At 41.9% G+C, this 19,778-nt stretch overlaps 1 long non-coding RNA gene across 1 annotated transcript in view; it reads right to left on the reverse strand.

Moving 5' to 3' along the window:
• Positions 1-642: 642 nt before the first annotated feature.
• LOC123623424 overlaps positions 643-19,778 on the reverse strand; it is a 28,210-nt gene continuing 9,074 nt past the window's right edge. The window contains exons 5-6 of the long non-coding RNA XR_006729853.1: positions 2,133-2,313; positions 643-1,238 (exon numbers count right to left, since the gene is read on the reverse strand). This is a non-coding gene — a long non-coding RNA (uncharacterized LOC123623424). The remainder of the gene's footprint in view (positions 1,239-2,132; positions 2,314-19,778) is intronic.

Raw genomic sequence — 19,778 nt, forward strand, 5'->3', positions numbered from 1 at the left:
TCAAAATATTGTACATAGATATTCTACTCCGTGAAGTGGAGCTTCATCTCCCCCACTCCTTGAGTATAAGCCGCTCTCAGTGACTTGCTTCCAAGGAGTACGGTATGGAAAGGGGTTTAACAGGCAAACACTCCCTCGTTTAGGTGATCAAGTTTAACGGACTTGTCATGAGCCATGCTAGCTACCAACAGCTACCTCTGATAGGATGAGAATGCACTTCACCTCTGTGGTCCACCCCGCAGACACCACCACCACCAGTCTCACTATGAGAAGGGCATCAGATCAACGCAGTTTTAGGAACACTCGGTGAAATATCTGATCAGTACTCCTTAAAATTATCAAGGAAAGTGTTAAAAAAAAAAACTGTACAAACCCATGGGACTAAGGTGACAAGATGACTAAGTACAAAGTGGCTTTCTGGATAGGATCCTTGGTCAGAAAAGTGACATTGTGGGAAGGGAGGGAGAAAACAAGTTAAATATGAATGAAGTCTAGAATTCAATTGCTGGTAATGTACCATTGTTCCTTCCCCAGCTGTGGCAGATGCACAGTGCCAAAGTGAGGTCAAATGTCAACAGCAGGGGAAGCTGGGAGAGGGGTGTGTGGAGACTCTCTGTATTACCTCTGGAAATTTTCTAAGTTTATTATAAAATAAAAATTTATTTAAAAAATAGTGACCTTTGCCTATGTATCACCATTCCCCTCACCATTCCCAGGAATATGTCTTTTATTGACACAGTATTCCTTCTTTTATATCAAGGGTTGTCAAACTACAGTCTGCATTCTGCTGGGGGTTCATTTTTATACTGTCTCCCAGCTGAAATGTTTTTACATTTTTAATGTTTTGTTTTAAAATTAATATGTGGCAGAGACATATCCAGTTATCATTGTTTATGAACCAGGAGCAATTTTTCCCCCAAAGGCCATTTGGCAACGCCTGGAGATATTTCCAGTTGTCATAGCTGGGAGAAGGGCTGGTTACTACCAGCACGATGTGGGTGGAGACTGGGACTGCTGCTACCATCCTACAATCCACGCGGCAGCCGCCGCAGCGCAGACTCTACAGCCCGATGGCAGTCGTGCGGACGTTAAGGAACCCTGTGATAGAGCTTGATTTCTTCTTTTTCCTCTTTCTCTTCTTCTCCTTCATTCTATTCTCCTTATTTTCTCCTGTACTAAGCCTCTAGTTCAGGGTCTGTTTCATCTCCCCATTGCATATTCTTTTGTTTGTTCTTAACCTGAAAGAAAATTGGTCAAATAACTATGAACTCTTTAGGCACCAACATAATTTAATAGCAAATAAGCAATTGAGTCACATGCAATTACACAAATATTGAAGGTGACAAAACTTTTGTCTTTATGATATTGACATACAATATATTCTTGGAAAGTTCTGTTTTAAGAGATTTGTTTTCAAAATAGTTGTAAAAGCCTGTCCTCCACAATAACCTAAAATAACCTACACATATATCAAGGTAAGTTAAAAAGTATAATTATTAATAAATTCAAACAAATATTCAGGATGAACCAGCAAGTAAATTATGCATATTTACAAAAGCTTTAAGGAATTACCACCTAGCTTTGTAGGGTTCATAGATAAAAGGGTAAAAATCATCTAATAATGAGATAAATTATTCCTATAACATGAATAGTATCAATTACAAAGTTTTTAGTATAGATTTAAAAATACAAAGTAAATTACATATAATAATTATATGACCAATCTTTTAAAAAATCTAGTAAAACATCTGTCATATATCTATCATCCCATAACTTTAACAATATTGTACATCAATTTGTTAAAAATAAGTATTCTTAACTGCAATATAAAACCACTTTTGGGCAATGTCTTATCTATTTGCTCTAGTCAAAGTGTCATAATTCCTAGCCATTTTTTTATGCCTATAACCCAAATCCTATTGTTATATGTTCATTTCCTTCTTTTCGGTATTCTTTTTGGTGTTTAGTGCTCATTTGAATCAGTGATATCTCACTTTTAGATTATAATGTGTTTATAGATATAATTCACAATGTATGACATAAAATGTTCTCTTGCAAAGAAAAATGGTCCTTCTCTATATATCCCGATCCACTATAATACGATGAGTTCCCTTACTACTAATTTTCTTCACCTTTTCTTCTAGAGGACTGCTCATTTCTCAATCTGGTATTTCTCTCGTGGTCACAGCTTGCACGTTCGTTCGAGGACTGCTGTAGTTTTTGCTTTCCTCAGGCTGATGACGTCAGGCCTCTGTGGTCTGAGGGGTTCTAGGGAATGAGGGTGTGATCTTGCTCTGGGTCATAAGCCTGGATCTGAAAATGAAACAAAACAAAGCAAATGTCTGATGGCTAAAATGACAACACTCCAGAAGAACACAGCCCTCTCTCTCCCTCTCCCTGGCACTCCGTCCCCTGTGTGCCCTCTCTCCCATCCCATCCCATTGTTCTGCAAGTTCTGCCTCCTCCCACTCAGCCGAGAGAGCCCCGAGTCTTCCAGCACATGGAACAAATAAACTGGCACCGTATTTTATGGAATACGGGCCACTGGATGCAGCTCTTCCCATAGAGGAAGGAAAATATGGCTTGTTTAGGGGCCTGGTTGTCCTTCTCCATATCACTGGCCAAGTGACTAGGAAAGAAATCAGGTATCTTATCAGAAACAGAACCAGGGGAAATCTTTGTTCAAGGTCATCATACTAGGAACTTCTACGGGCTGACCACCTGCAGCACATGGTCTTGTTTTAATCAGCACTATTCACTTGTCACAGTGCACATCATAGATCAAGAAAAATGCTGAAAAAGAACAAACAGAATGACTCTTTTCATACCTGGATAACAAAAGACCACACTGGGAACCTTAAGACTGTATTCTGCCAACATGAAGCAATACAATTTACGTCACAATTTTCTATCACCGTCCTCTCCCCCATTCACTCCTGCTTGCATGTGCAACCAACTTTTTCCACACTGTATTGTCAGAATCTCAAAGAGAGGAACTGTCCCTGCTTCACTTGTGTTTCGTCTCTCTCTCACCAAATATCTAATAAAGCTCCTTGCTTACACTGGTGCGTTAGTGGGCATTTCTTAATTTCCTCCTTGTATCTCCTCCCACCCCCTCATGGTCCATGGCACACTGGAGTCACTTAATAAGCTTCTGCAAATGGAATGAGCCAATGCATGGACATCTATAGACTCAATCTACTTATACAAACACTTTTAAAATAAAATTTGGTTTGTTCATTGCTTTGCAGGACACAGTGATCTTATGACAAGACCTTGTCTTTAAACAGTGTCTAGTCTAATGGGGTGGTATAAGAGAAATGGGGATATGATAAATAACCAAAAATAGTGTATTATAATAATAGGATTTAACTCAATGTCACTGAGATGCAGAAGGTCAGGTCAGGAATAGATCATGAAAAAGCTGGAATGTGAACTGGCTTTATTTATAAAACATCTTTATTAATTAGATATTCCTGAAGAATCCACATAGAATATGTAGTATAAAACTAGAGAGATGTAACTGCAGGGAATTTGGAAAGATGTGTGAGTAACTCCTTTAAAACAAATAAATGAAATATCTGAGTATAAAACAAGGTTCACAGAGGTTGTAAATAATGTAGAATGAAACCGGGAATTCTGGACTTGATTAACAAAAATTGGGCACCAAAAAATTTTTAGGGTGGTGTGACTTGTCTGATCTGTGTTTTTGACCGGGGAGTGGAGATGGCCACAGTGAGGACTGTGACCTGGGAGACGTGAGAGTAGGGCGGTGTGAGGCACGCAGAGGGCTTCAGAAGGGGAAGAGGATTATCAGACTTAGCGCCGACATGGGAATCAGAAATGATGATGGTTTCAAGACTATTTGCTTAAGGCACAGTGGTATTATTTATTCTCCACTTAATAATAGAAGAATCTTGTTTTTTGTTTAATTTCGTCTCGGTTTTTTGTTGTTGTTGTTGTTGTGTTGTTTTGTTTTGTTTTTTTGAGACAGAGTCTCACTCTGTTGCCCAGGCTAGAGTGCCGTGGCATCAATCTAGCTCACAGCAACCTCAAACTCCTGGGCTCAAGCGATCCTCCTGCCTCAGCCTCCCGAGTAGCTGGGACTACAGGCATGCGCCACCATGCCCGGCTAATTTTTCTATATATATTTTTAGCTGTCCAGATAATTTCTTTCTATTTTTAGTAGAGACATTTTATATGATACCAATAAACAGCCCGATAAAGGGATACAGAGGGTGAGGCCTGGAAAGATCCCGAGTGCTGGAGCTTCTGTCCCGGTGGAGTCGGGACGCGCCACCCTCCTGGCACGTGGGTGAGTTCTGGTCCACCTCCCTGTAAGCCTCCACTGTTCAACTACCTGGAAGCTCCCTGAACCTGTCTTTGTGAACCTCGCAGGGAGACTTCACTGGATGGGCATGATCGACAACCATGTAGAAATGTGGTTGGACAAAAAGGGTGTCCTCTAATACTAGTCGTCTGAGTGGGAAAACCCAGCAAGGCCTGTGTGTAGATTCTTCTTGGCCTCTCTGTGCAGCTTTCCTTCCTCCAGGGTAAGGGGCAGAACCCTCTATGGAATGAGGACCTTATGACCCACAAGCAGATTAGAGTCCTGCCTTGGGCAGATGAAAGGAAGACAGGAGAAGGTCAGAGAGAGAGATTCTATTTTCTGAGGCCTACTTCTGGGGCCTAAAGCCCCCAACATTATAACAAAAGACTGTAACAAGGACTTTGGGAGTTATAAGCCAGGAACTATGGACAAAAAGCAATAGATATACATCATAATATCACAGTGCCCTTTAGAGGTGTAACTTTTTAATCTTTCATACCATATTTTAGCTACACCTTTTCTATGTTTGGCTATGTTTAGAGATACACATATTTACCATTGTGCTCCAGCTGTGGAGAGAAACAAACATGCGTGGACCTGGTTATCTCTGACCTTGCACTGCTCATGACAATTTGGCTCAAAAAGATTTTTCTAAAAATATAAAAAATATAGTGTAACAAATAAATTAGCTGGGTATGGAGGTGCTTGTCTGAGTCCCAGGTACTCAGCAGGCTGAGGCAAGAGGATTGCTTGAGGCCGGGAGTTTGAGACCAGCCTGGGCAACATAGTGAGACCTGGTCTCTTAAAATGAAGAAAATATTAGGCGGGCGTGGTGGCACACACCATGGAGTCCCAGCCACTGAGAGTGAGGTGAGGCAGGAGGATCGCTTGTGCACAGAATTTCCGGGCTGTACTAAGCTATGACAGTATCAACACACTCCAGTATGAGTGACAGAGCAAGACTCTGTCTCTTAAAAAAGTACAAAGAATAAAAGTCCACCTAAAGAAGTTGGTTCTGATTAAAAATCATTTGTGAGTCACTGTGAATATTTAGAGGTGGGAACTAAAGCTTTTCCCACTTGTTCATGCAGATGTCAGTGTGACTACTTTTGGTCCAAGGAAATGGGCTACTTTGGATTAAAACTCAGGAGGCAGATTCGATCTTAGCAGACACATTAGGTTTCTGGGTTGTTGTTGCTGTTGTTATTGTTCACTGCAGCTTGAACTCCTGGCCTCAAGCAATCCTCCCACCTCAGCCTCCTGAGTAGGTGGGACTCCAGGTACATGCCAGCATGCCTGGCCTGAGGTGGGTTTGAGATGTCCTTGTGCCTTGGCTGGAGATGAAGCCTGTTAAGGTGGCATACTTGTAACCCTTCTGTCGCGCCACCTGTGAAAGGAATCTCGGAGTCGTTGGCAACAGTTGTTTTGCCGAGGGTCTTTTTCTTGTTTGAAGAGGCACTTGTTCCTCTCTGGGGCTTTAATGCCCATTATGGTCCTCCTGGGAGTGGGGAATTGGGAGGCGGGATTGCTCTCAACTTCTTCCAAAATGGCCAAAGATTTCATGGGTTGGCCCTCATCACTTGGTAGACTATCCAGATCCTAAGGACTGTCGACCCGACCTCGTTCTTCTCCACCTCACACACCAGCTCATTATCACATGATTTCATTTAGAATGATTCTTGTCACTATCAAAGCCATACTTGTTTCATTGTAGGAAATATTTAAAATAAAATTATTTTTTTAAAAAGGAGAGAAAGAAAAATTACTCACCCCCCAGAGATAACACTGCTAATAGCTTGGTACCTATCTTTGCAGTATTTTTTTAAACATCTAATTTACACAAAAATTTTATTTACAAAAAATGGCATTAACAATTTTTCCTTCCATAAAATATTCCTCTATAGAGCATAAGACCCAATCACATGATTCTATCATATCCTTTTTGATGAAACCTCTCTTAGTGAATAATTAGATAGTTTGCAATTTTTCGCTGTTATAAATAATCACGAATTCAGTCAGCAACTATTTGCTGAGAACTTCCTATCACCAGGCACTGTGCTGGGTGCTGGGGATACAGTGGTGACCAAGAGAGACAGAGTCCTCGCCCTCAAGCAGTTAACGTTCTGTTGGGGGAAAGAAAAATAAACAAGTCAACACAAATTCAGTCCAGAGGGGAAGCTGAAGGGACTAATGAGAGAGAATAACTGGGAGGGACCCCTCAGACAGGCCAGTCAGGGAACCCTCGCTGAGGAGATCCAATGCCTGAGAGCCAGCCATGTGAACTCGCCCACAGACAGAAGCGTTCCCAGTGGGGGAGGGGTCTACTCATGCTGTAGAAAGTTCCAGTGTGGCTGCAGCTTCTGGGGAGGGGGCAGCAATGCAGGCTGAAGTGGGAAAGGCAGGCACAGGCCAGACCCCCCAGGGCCAGCCTGTGCCCCTCAGAGCAGTGGGAAGCTACTCAAGGGTTCAAAGCGAGGGGGACTTGATCCAACATCTATGTTTTAAAGAGAGTCTGACTGCTATGTGGAGGACACCACAGAGAAGAGGAAGAGGGTGTTGGGAGGTTGTCACAGTGGTGAGAGTTACATCAGGGTGGGAACACAGGGGATGGAGACAGAAAATTCCATAGCATGAAGAGGGTAAAGACAACAGGAAAAATCTTGGCTCAACAAAAGTTTTTACTTGTAGGCCTTCAAATCCATCAGTCTACAGCATCATGTTGATTTAATTTATATGTAGATCAGAAAAAGTGCGCTGGGCTTCAGTTCTAACAGCAAAGATGTAAGGCATTTCAAAAACCATTTCTTGATCCCACGGTTTCTTGGACACAGAATATGGGTACAAGCGGAACTAGAAGTACCTTCCCTAGCAAAAACTTTCCCTTGTCCAGGTGATTCAGGAAGTCTATATTGGAAGCAGGGTGCGATGACAAGGCAAGGTGAAATCTCTGGAGGATTGAGGAGTCTAGGACATGCAGCAGAGATCTCAGTTTTGAAAACTAGGACAGAAGGCCTCAGAGGTACCAAATGTCAAGGGTTAGAATTGAAGGCAGGGTTAGAGCCCAAAAGGAACAGGTACTGCTGCCTACTTGTCAGTGTTCTGGCTGCAGCATGGCTACTCTCTGAGAAGCAACAAGCAAACTCATTTTTCCCTCACCACAGCTATAGGGATGTTCCCTACCTGCCACTAACAGCACCATCTGCCCCCAGCCCGGAAGCCTGAAGCAACGCAACACAAATGTACTGTGGGACACCTGTGTGCCAAGCAAAGCCCAGTGCTTTATGCACATTTTTGTTCAATACTTAAAACAATGTTTAAGGTCAGCACTGTCATCCTTGTGATACAGATCAAGAAACCCGGGCATAGAGATTAAGCAACGTTCCCACATTCTCAAGGCCAGTTACTGAGAGAGCTAGTACTTGAAAACTGTCCAGCTGATGTTAGAGTTCATGCTTTCTCATTATAGCACTGACTTTGAGGAAAGAAAGGACTTTTCCAAATCATTTAGTCCAATGCTTGATTCCCTAGATAAAGGGCTGTGAATGAACCATCAAGGAAGTGAGGACCTGTCCGTCTCCAGTCGTCTGCCAGGCATTTCCTCTGAGGTATTGTTCACCGTATCTCAAAAGCAGCTTGTTCAAAGTATTATCTCTCAGCAGACACTGGAACAGTCTAATTGGGTCCCAGAAGATGAACACCCTGAGGGCAAGTATAGGCGACAGGAAAACAGCAACTGCAGCAACCTGTGACATCTACATCAGGAGATCCAAATATACATGTGCATTCCTACTTACAAAAGCACTTAGACATATGACGAACAAAAGAAATGGTTTGTTTTTTGTTTTTCAAAAGCCTACAACACCTGGTATCCTCAGGCAGTCTCTCATCCAAGTGCTAACCAGGCCAGGCCTGACCCGGCTTAGCTGCTGAGGTCAGGCCTGTTCACGGTAGTATGTACATTGACAAGCAAACCTTCTTTTTGTTTTGTCTCTGCACCAAAGGAAGGAATTGTGGCATAGAAAATAGTGAGGAACAAGTAATTCAAAAACCATTTCTATTTGGTACCGGAATGAATTGGAAGTTAAGCCCTGGAGACTGAGCCACACTGCACGTTTGCAACTCTGCTTTATAGATCACAGGCCTCTGCCTAAATGCCCCTATCAAAGAGGCCTTTTCTGTCACTCATCCTCTGACACTTCTTATCCGCTTCCGAGCTTTATTTTCTCCGTGGTGCTTATCTAACCTGTATGTAGCTGTTTAGGCCTGGCTCCCTCCTCCCCCACTTGAGAGTTAGCTGCAGGAGGCCAGGGACATCAGTTTCATTCAGTGCAGTATCCCCAGGCATTAGAAGAGTTCCTGGCATACAGCAGGTTTTCAACTATTAAGAAACGAATTTTATACAGACAGCAAGGGCAGGGGGTCAGTAGAAGTTCCATTCTGTGTAAAAGTGAGCTACGGCTGGGGGGAGTGGTTCCCACCTATAATCCCAGTGACTGGAGAGGCTGAGGCAGGAGGGTTGCTTCAGCCTAGGATGTGGAGCCCCCTTCTGTCTCAGCACAACAAAACACACAAGAAGACATGAGTATGACTGTCTCAGGAGCTAACAATGGGCTTTGAAAGGTCAAGTCAAAATTTTTTTCTAATATACATTGGAAATATCAGCTCTTCTTTCTCTGAACCCCCAATTACCATTCCTTTCCTCTTTTTTTGGACTTTGGTAAGATAAAAAACAATGAAGGGAACGTGTGTTAGTGGGAATAGCCCTGAACTGGAAATCTGTGTACTGCTCCTCCCAGTAACTTACTACATTACCTGGAATGAATCATTCAGCCTCTAAAATTAGTAGGCTTGTAAATTACGACTAGTAGATGCTTCTCTGAAGTGCTCCTAACTTCAGAAGCAGAAAAAAAGCAATTGGTAGTCTCAACATCTGAATGAGTTGCCTCAAGCTCCTTATAGTCTACACATTGTTGGAATCTCTTGTCTCTTAAAAATTCAGGCATAGCTGGCATTTTAGTCCACAATTTGTCCATTATGATTTTTAAGTGTTTTAATTTTAAAATATATAAGTTAGAAATATGAACCAATATATTTATGGATGAAATAATATGAAGTCTGGGATTTGATTCAAAATAATCCTGCCAGGGAGAGGGTGCATGTAGGGAAATTAAAAAAATAAAAACAGGCCGGGCGCAGTGGCTCATGCCTGTAATCCTAGCACTCTGGGAGGCCGAGGTGGGTGGATCGTTCGAGGTCAGGAGTTCGAGACCAGCCTGAGCAAGAGCGAGACCCTGTCTCTACTAAAAATAGAAAGAGATTATCTGGCCAACTAAAAATATATATAGAAAAAATTAGCCGGGCATGGTGGCACATGCCTGTAGTCCCAGCTACTTGGGAGGCTGAGGCAGGAGGATCACTTAAACCCAGGAGTTTGAGGTTGCTGTGAGCTAGGCTGATGCCACGGCACTCACTCTAGCCTGGGCAACAAAGTGAGACTCTGTCTCAAAAAAAAAAAAAATAATAATAATAATAAAATAAAAATAAAAAAACAAGGTGGCCATGAGTCAATATTTGTTGTAGTTGGGGGTGAATACATGGTTCTCAAAACCATTCTCTATGCTTTGTTAGAACATTCAAAACAAAAATAAAGACCTTAAAACAGAAAACAGACTGATCACCTACAAAGGGACAAAAATTAGAATGATCTCAGGTTTCTTAATTGCATCAAAGAAAGCTAGAAAACAATAGTGTGATATTGTCAAAGTACTGAGAGAAAATCATTGCCAACCTAGAATTGTGTCACCAGCAAAGATATCTTTCAAGAAAGAGAGTAAGGGGAGCCCCGCCCAACTGCCACTGCCATTACAGACCCAGGCAGAAGCAAACACCTGTAACCACCTGCCCCTGCTACCACCACCTAGGGAGCCCTGCGCAGCCACTGCTGCCAATGCAGCTGCTGGGGAAGCCAGGTGGGAGCAAATATCATGGCCACCCACACCCACTGCTGCCACCCAGGGAGCCCCACTCAGCTGCTGCTCCCACCTGGGAACCCTGGTGGAAGCAAAACCGTATGGCCACCCACCTCTGCTGCCACCATGGCGGGGGGATGGTTCTCCCTGACCTTGCTGAGGTTTTCAGCAGTGACTTGGTGCCAGCCTACTCCTCCACACAAACATCCCTCAGCCCCTGCTTGGACTGTGACAACCACAGAGGAAAGTGGAGATGCAGGAGAGCAGCACTGTTACAGGCTCACAGTGCATTCGCCCCTCTAATGCCTGAGCAATTTTCTGGATCAGGACTGGAGCACACCATGCTAGGGCCTCGGAACTGGGGATTACATAACATAGTCCAGCACCACTGGCACCTGAACACCTCCCAGGGGTCTGAGTTCCAGCAGACTCAAATTGCCAGCAACAACACAGTGGGTAGCTAATGGCACAAGCCAAGTGAAGAGGCTTGTTTTCAGCTGAGAGAAGAGGTTCAAGAAGAGAAAGAACCAGAAGAAGAACACTGGCAATATGAAAAAATCGGCTCTTTCAACACCTCTAAAGGATCACACTAGGTGTCTAGTGATGGACTACAACCAAAAGAAAGTTTTGAAATGTCAGATATGGAATTCAAAATACAGATCCCAAGTATGCTTAAAGGGGTCAATGAGAAAGTAGAAGAAGAACACAAACAAACAAAGAACCCCACAAAACAAACAAACAAACAAACAAACAAAAAAAGACATGAATAAAAAATTCACTAAAGAGATAGTTTAAAAAAAATAACAGACTTCCTGGAAATGAAAGAGTCATTTAGTGAATTTCAAAATAGAGTGGAAATTTTTTTTTTTTTGAGACAGAGTCTCACTGTGTTGCCCAGGCTAGAGTGCCGTGGCATCAGCCTAGCTCACAGCAACCTCAAATTCCTGGGCTACAAGCTATCCTCCTGCCTCAGCCTTCTGAGTAGCTGGGACTACAGGCATGTGCCACCATGCCCGGCTAATTTTTTCTATGTATATTTTTAGTTGTCCGTATAATTTCTTTCTATTTTTAGTAGAGATGGGGTCTCGCTCTTGCTCAGGCTGGTCTCGAACTCCTGAGCTCAAATGATCCACCCTCCTCAGCCTCCCAGAGTGCTAGGATTACAGGCGTGAGCCACCACCAGAGTGGAAAATTTTAACAATAGACTAGACCAATCAGAAGAAAGAATTTCAGAGCTAGAAGACAAGGCTTTTGAATTATCCAAGGTAGTCAAAATTGAAGATAAAAGAATCAGAGAAATGAAGAAAGCTTCCAAGAAATATGGCATTATGTAAATCTCTCAAACATGAGAATCATTAGGTATCCCCGAGGGAGAAGAAGAAAAACCAAAAAGCACGGAACACCTATTTGAGGGTATAATGGAGGAAAACTCAGGTCCTGCCAGAGATTTAGACATCCAGATACATGAAGGTCAATGAACTCCTGGAAGATTGCAAATAGCACATCACCAAGGCACATAGTCATCAGTCTGTCAAAGTCAAAGTGAAGGAGGAAATACTATGAGTTGCGAGATGAAACCATGAAGTAACATACAAAGGAAAACCCATCCAATTAACACCAGACTTCTCAGCAAAAAAATTTCAAGCCAGAAGGGACTGGGGTCCCACCTTCAGTAGTCTTCTTTTTCTTCCTTTCTTTTTTCTTTTTTTAAGAAAAAGGATCTCTCTCTCTGTTGCTCAGGCCAGAATGCAGTGGTGTGATCATAGCTCAGTACAGCCTTGATCTCCTTGGGCTTAAATGACCCTCCCACCTCACCCTCCTTAGTAGTTGGGACTACAGGTGTGTGTACCCATGCCCAGCTAATTTATTTTATATTATATGTTTTGTAGTGATGGGGTCTATGTTGTCCAGATGGTCTTAAACTCCTACTCTCAAGTGATCATCCCTCCTCAGCCTCCAAAAGTGCCGGATGACAGTCATGAGCCCCTGCATCTAGCCCCCATCTTTAGTAATCTTAAACAGAATAACTGTCAGTCAAGAACTTTGTATCCTGCAAAACTAAGTTTCATGAATGAATGAGAGATAAAATCTTTCCCACACAAGCAAACTCTAAGGGAATTTGTCACCACTAGAACTGCCCTGCAGGAAATGCTGAAAAGTTCTCAAAACACCAAAAAGGACAGTCAATATGCACCAATGTAAAAACACCCAAAAGTAAAAACTCACACTTGCAATAAAACAGTAAAACAAGGAAGGATAGAAAGCAAACAGGTAACAATCAACATGCTGATTGTTGAAGACCAGAACAGTACCTCACTTATCAATATTAACATTAAATGTAAACATTCCAAATGTCCCACTTAGAAGATATAGATTCATGGAGTGGATAAAAAAGAACCCAAACATCTGCTGTCTCCAAGAAACCCATTTAACTCATAAAGAGTTCCATACACTCAAGATAAAGAGGTGGAAAAAAATATTCCATGCAAATAGAAACCAAAAGTGAGCAACAGTAGCTATTCTTATATCAGATAAAATAGACTCTACATTAACCACAGTGAAACAAGACAAAGGTGGTGATTGTATAGTGATAAAGGGATCAATTTAACAAGAATATATAACAATCCTAAATACATATACACCCAACACCAGAGCTTCCAGATTTATAAAGCAAATACTACTAGACCGAAGAAATGAAATAAACAGCAACATAAAAATATTGGAGGATTTCAACACTGCACTGACAGAACTAGACAAATCATCAAGGCAGAAAATCAACAAGGAAATATTAGACTTAAATGAGACTCTAGACTAGATGAACCTAACAGACATTTGCAGAAAATTCTACCCCCAAATTCCAAAATATACATTCTGCTCATCCACATATGGAACACTTCCAAGATAGACCATATTTTAGGCCACAAAACAATTCTTAGCAAATTTTAAAAAATGGAAATTGTACCATGTATCTTCTCAGATCACAGTGGAATGAAAGAAAAAATCAACTCCAAGAGGAACTCTCAAAACTATACAAATACATGGAAACTGAACAACCTGCTACTGAACGATCTTTGGTTCAACAATGAGATCAAGATGAAAATCAAATCCTTTTTTGAATTGAATGACAATGATGACATAATCTACCAAAATCTCTAGGCTATAGCTATAGCAGTGCAAGAGGGAAGTCTGTAACACTAAATGCCTACATCAAAAAGACAGAAAGACCACAAGTTAACAACCTAATGTCACATCTCAGGAAACTAGAAAATCAAGAACAAACCAAACACAAAGCCAGCAGAAGACAGGAGAGAAAAAAGATCAGAGTGGAACTAAATGAATTTCGCACACACACACAAAAGGATCAATGAAAAGTTGTTTCTTTGAAAAGATAAACAAATTGAGTGCCCACTAACTAGATTAAGCAATTAAAGAAGAGAGAGAATTCAAATAAGCTCAGTCATTAATGAAACAGGAGACATTACAACTGATACCGTACAAATACAAAGACCATTATGAGCACCTCTACGCATACAAACTAGAAAGTGCAGAGGAAATGGATAACTTTTCAAAAACACACAAACTCCCAAGCTTGAAGCAGAAGAAACAGAAATCCTGAACAGATCAGTATTGAGTACTAAGATTGAATCAGCAATAATAAAAAAAAAACTCCCAAGAAATAAAAGCCCAGGACTAGATGGATTCACAGCTAAATTCTACGAGACCTACAAAGAAGAACTGGTACTTAACCTACTGAAAGTGTTTCATAACATCGAGAAGGAGGGAGTCCTCCCTAACTCATTGTACAAAGCCAATATCACACTGGTATCAAAGCCAGGAAAGCAAAAAAAGAAAACTATAGACCAATGTTCCTCATGAACATAGATGCAAAAGTCCTCAACAAAACACTAACAAACTGAATCCAACAGGACATCAAAAAAGTAATTCACTATGATCAAGTGGGTTTCATCACTGGGATACAACAATGGTTCAATATACACAAATCAATAAATGTGATTCACCACATAAATAGAATTAAAAAAAACTATATGATCATTGCAATAGATTTCAGACAAAGCACTTGATAAAGTCCAGTACCCCTTCATGATAAAAACCCCTAACAAACTAGCCATAAAAAGATCATTCTTCAAAATAATAAAAGACATATGTGACAAACCCACATCCAACATCATACCGAATGGGGTAAAGTTAAAAGTATTCCCCCTAAGGACTAGATCAAAACAAGGATGCCCATTTTCACCAATTCTATTCAAGATAGTACTAGAAGTCTTAGTCAGAACAGTTAGGCAATGGAAAGAAACAAAGAACATCTAAATCAGAAAGAAAGAGATCAAACTATCCCTATTTGACAATGATTATCACCTCATATCAAGAAAACTCCCCCAAAAGACTCCTAGAATTGATAAATTCAGTAAAGTCTCAGATTACACAATTTATGTACACAAATCAGTAGCATTTCTATATACTAATAACAGCCAGGCTGATAATCAAATCAAGAACACAATACCATTTACAATAGCTGCAAAAGATAAAATAAAGTACCTAGGAATATACTTAACCAAGAAGGTGAATGATCTCTACAAGGAGAACTACAAAACACTGGTGAAAGAAATTGTTGATGATATAAACAAATGGAAAAATATCCCATGCTCATGAATTGGAAGAAACAATAGTATTAATATTAAAATATCCATATTGCCCAAAATGATTTCCAGATTCAATGCAAGTCTCATCAAAATATCAATGTCATTTTTTACAGAATTAGAAAAAACAATCCTAAATTTCATATGGAATTAAAAAAGAGCTTGAATAGCCAAAGCAATCCTAAGAAAAAAGAACAAATCCAGAGGTATCGCAATGGAACAGAATAGAGAACCCAGAAATAAAACCACACACCTACAACCAACTGATCTATTGCAAAGCCGATAAAAACATACACCGAGGAAAGGACGCCCTATTCAACAAATCATGCTGGGAAAATTGGAGGTGACTGGTGCACTAAAAGCCTTGACTTCACCACTATACAATTCATCCATGTAAGAAAAATCCAGTTATACCCTCTAAATCTACTTAAAAAATGAACAAAAGGAATGAGAGTAAGATAAAATCATTACAAACAGAATCCAAGAGAGCACACCTCAAGATGCCAGCACTTAAAAAACTTCTAAAAAAGATATTCTCCAGGATGAAGACAAATGGTCCCCAAAGGGTGGTCAGAAATGCACAAAGGAATAGTGAGGAATGTGTGTAAGTCTAAAGAGCTTGTATAAAAGAACAGCAACAATAGCATTTAAATTCTGAGTTAACAAAGTAGAACTAAAATATTGGTAAACAAAAGCCTGTAAGTTAGGGCTTTCTAAATCCAACAGTGGTTGGATTTAATGTCAAGACAGGAGGGACGTTTAAAATGTCGTTTTACTTTACACTCTGTTAAGCTTAATATGCATGAAAAAAATCTATGTTTTGGTATGTAGCCTGTAGAAACCTTTACAGATATCTATATATCTATATCTAGATATAGAGAGAGACATACATAAGAGTGTTTGTGGTGGTGGCATTTGAATAGAAAAACATTGGGAACATGAATGTTCATGCATATGGGAGATGGTTAATCAACTATAGTATATCAGTACTATGGAAGACTATGCTGCAGTTAAGGGAATGCAGTAGGTCTGTATATATGCACATAATAGTGGGAAAAACAGTATATACGTGAACAGTTTCTGAAACTTTCATATATGCATAATATATACACAGAAAAAGAATACAAAACTCTACAGCAAACAGGTGGGGGGAAGGGAGATGGGTGAGACTGATGATACTTTTTCTTTTTTTTACAAAAAGACTATATTTGTGTATTTGTTCTATAAACAAATTAATGTTTAAAAGAGTTTAATGTAATAAAAAGGAACAAAAAACTGCAAGGTTTTTAGGGGCAGGGACTGTGTCTGTCTTGCACACCATTGCAGTGTAAGCACCTACAGCACATAGTAAGTGTTCATTGGACTGGAAGGATATATCCCCCAAATATTAGCAGTGTTTTTATCTAATACGTAGGACAACGGAAAATGTTTCTTCCTACTACTTTTCTCCATTTTCTACTTTTCTATATTATATTCATCATGGTTAAAATAAAACGTCCTTAAGAAATGTCCCCATCCTCCGTTCTCTCCCACCCACCCACGTGCGTCATGCAGAACCCTGGCACCAGACCCAGACTCACCAGTCCTTATCACCTGACGCGGTTCATATTGATGTTTCTAATTGTGAATCCTAAAGACAAGACAGATGTAAAATCGTTCCAGAGTTCCTGGACCTTTGGGCTACCTCTTTCCCACATTCAGTAGTCAAAAAGGAAATGTCTAGACAAGTCCCAGCAAGGGGTATACGTCAGAGATGACTTGCAGCCTAGACAGCAATGTCTTAGTAAAACAACAACCCTCAGAGTGGCTGTGCCCCCAAATTGTCATCAGCATGTGACAAGTAGAGCATGAGCCCAGGATGCTAACCTCCATGGGGCTCCCACACCAACAGGATGATGGGCAAAGCACACAAGGTGATTAATTAGCAAAAATGAAAAACACATTGCCAACAAACACAAAAAAGATTTAATCTTGCCGCTGACAATAAATATTAACAATCAAAACAATGACCAGATATTATTTTTCACCTATCAAATTGGTAATGATTTTTAAAATATTACCCAGGTTTGGCAACTGTCTGTATAAATGGATCATCATATATCGTACTGGTGGGGGCAGAACATGATTCAATCATTGTAGAGAGCATTTGGCAATAAGCATCAAAATCTTTAAAATTCTGCATAACCCTTTGGGTCTAGCAATTCTACTTGAAATTTATCTTAACAAAGTAATTATGATGTCATGCAGAGACTTAACCACTGCATCCCCGCTTATAAAACAAGAAAAGACCTAGTCCCAATATTCAACATTATGCTCTCATTTAATAAATTGTCCCATAAATCCATCCATACAGTGGAATTAATAATACACAATCATTAACAATAATGTTGAAGAATATATAAGGGTATATATTTATGATACAGCAAGGGAAGAAAAACAGTATAGCAAACTGCAGTTTTAAAAAGTGCTTATGTATAGGTGTATGTGTTTGTGTATATAGTATATTCTTAGGAAAAAACTCCAGAATGTTAGCAATGGTTAAATCCAAATGGTGGGCCGGGCGCGGTGGCTCACGCCTGTAATCCTAGCACTCTGGGAGGCCGGGGCGGGTGGATCGCTCGAGGTCAGAAGTTCGAGACCAGACTGAGCAAGAGCGAGACCCCATCTCTACTAAAAAATAGAAACAAATTATCTGGACAACTAAAAATATATATAGAAAAAATTAGCCGGGCATGGTGGCTCATGCCTATAGTCTCAGTTACTCGGGAGGCTGAGGCAGGAGGATTGCTCGAGCCCAGGAGTTTGAGGTTGCTGTGAGCTAGGCTGATGTCACGGCACTCTAGCCTGGGCAACAGAGTGAGACTCTGTCTCAAAAAAAAAAAAAAAAAAAATTCCAAATGGTGAAAGTTTGGCATTATTTATTTTCTTCTTTTTGCAAATCAGAATTTTTTAGTTTTTCTAACATTAACACTCATTACTACAATAATTCAAATCAAAAATAATTTGGAACGTCTATAGGGCCCCAGTGGAAGCAATAGTTTTTTCCCATTTCCAATGCTTATGGCTCTCTCCCTTACAAAGCAGCAGACGGTGGGGAGACCCACACAGACCTGGGGTAGGACACACAGCTTCCTCTGCCTCCCCTGAGCCTGTCTAAAGCAGAATTTGAGGCCTGGCCACAGGTCAACCTCTCTCATCAGGTCAAGACTGGGATAGGAGGTGACCTGCTTCATCATGCCATGGGTCTGCTTGGCCTCTAGCAGAAGATTAAGGAGGGTCCTCCTGCTGACGAGAGGAGGCAGGAATCTACAGGAGCCCCCTCCTCACCTACAAAGTTGAGGGCAGCTGCCCTGAGGGAGGTCTGTGGGCTCTCCAGGAACTCAAAGCTCTAGGACAGCAACTCCCCTACATGGACCTCTGGAGCCAAGGAGGGTGGTGCTGATCAGGACAGGGGCCACTGGGGACTCTACTAAAGACCTTCTATAGCAGCCACACCCACCCACCCTGTGCACAGCAGCAGCCGTCTGTCTCCAGGCAGCTTCAACTGCTCCACCCTGCACACTCAGACCCCCCAGTCCCTCACAGGCCAGCAAGAGCACAGACTCAGCAGGAAGCTCATAAGGAGAATTTTGTTCCTGGCTACCGAGAAAAGGGAAAACACACCTGACATGGAGCCAGGAGACCCAGGTTTGAATACTGGCCCTGGCATTTCCTGGCTTCACTGTTCTCTCCTTAGAGTTGAGGGAAAACCTGCCCAGCCTCCCTCACATAATTGTAAGGTGTCAATGGGGTAATGGCTGCAAAAGTGCTTTGTAAAGTGCTCTATCTATGTAAGCGATTCATAATATCAGAATTACTTGCATCATTTCCTCACCTACTTGCTTAGCCCTTAAGTGTTTACTTTTCAACCAGGATTCCTGATCTCTGGCCTGTCCTTGACTGCAGGAGCCACAGGCCCATAACTCCTGCCAAAAGGGCTTCCTGCCACTGTAACCAGAGACCTGTGTCCTCTGGTCATCCACTAACCCAGCATGATGTCCCTGGCCTCTGAGGCAGGGATTGGGATGCCATGAGGTTCAAATGCAGAGCACCAGGGCCTGGCCTCCCAGGTGAGGGTTCTCAGAGGCCACTGATGCTAAAGAATGAGAATCAGGAACTGAGGGAACATATCTGTCACCGTGCACCCTCTGTACACTGAGCCTACTGTTCTGTCCCCAGGATGGATGCTGACACTTAGTTTCCTCAGAGACACTCACTCACCAGGTACTCGCGTGTGTCCTGTAACACCTGGAGGTGGTCGCTGAGGGTGGTGTGCTGGAAGGTGCTGGCCAGGGATGCCCAGCCAATCACCTCCGCCCACTCAGTGAGGGCCCCTCCACAGGCCTATGGGTGGAGGGAAGGGACCCCCAGGCGCCAGTCCTATGCCTGCCCAGGCCAGGGGCTGAGTGGAAGTCCCCACACCACAAAGAGAGGGTGAGAGTGCTCAGGGCCAGCCCAGAGGAGGATGCCAAAGAGGTGGCTGTAGAGTGCACAGCCACAGCCAGTCTCATGAAGACAGAGCCAAAGGGAAGGGGCTCTGCTCTGGCACAAAGAGGGCATGAAGTGGCCTGGGGTTGGCAGCACAGAGACAACCAGTGTACCTTGACCATCTCACTGTTTTCCTCCTGCATGTTCAGCAGCAACGGGAGCAGAAATTTATACAGTTCCCTTTTCACTGTGGCTCCAGGCTTATATTTCACGTCCCGTCCCAGCATGTGGCCGAGGGCAGAGGAGGCTGCGATCCTCACCGGCTCCCTCTCCTGCCAGGGAGCACAAAAC

This window comes from Lemur catta, chromosome 18 (assembly GCF_020740605.2).
Source record: "Lemur catta isolate mLemCat1 chromosome 18, mLemCat1.pri, whole genome shotgun sequence".
Classification (NCBI taxonomy): Eukaryota; Metazoa; Chordata; class Mammalia; order Primates; family Lemuridae; genus Lemur; species Lemur catta.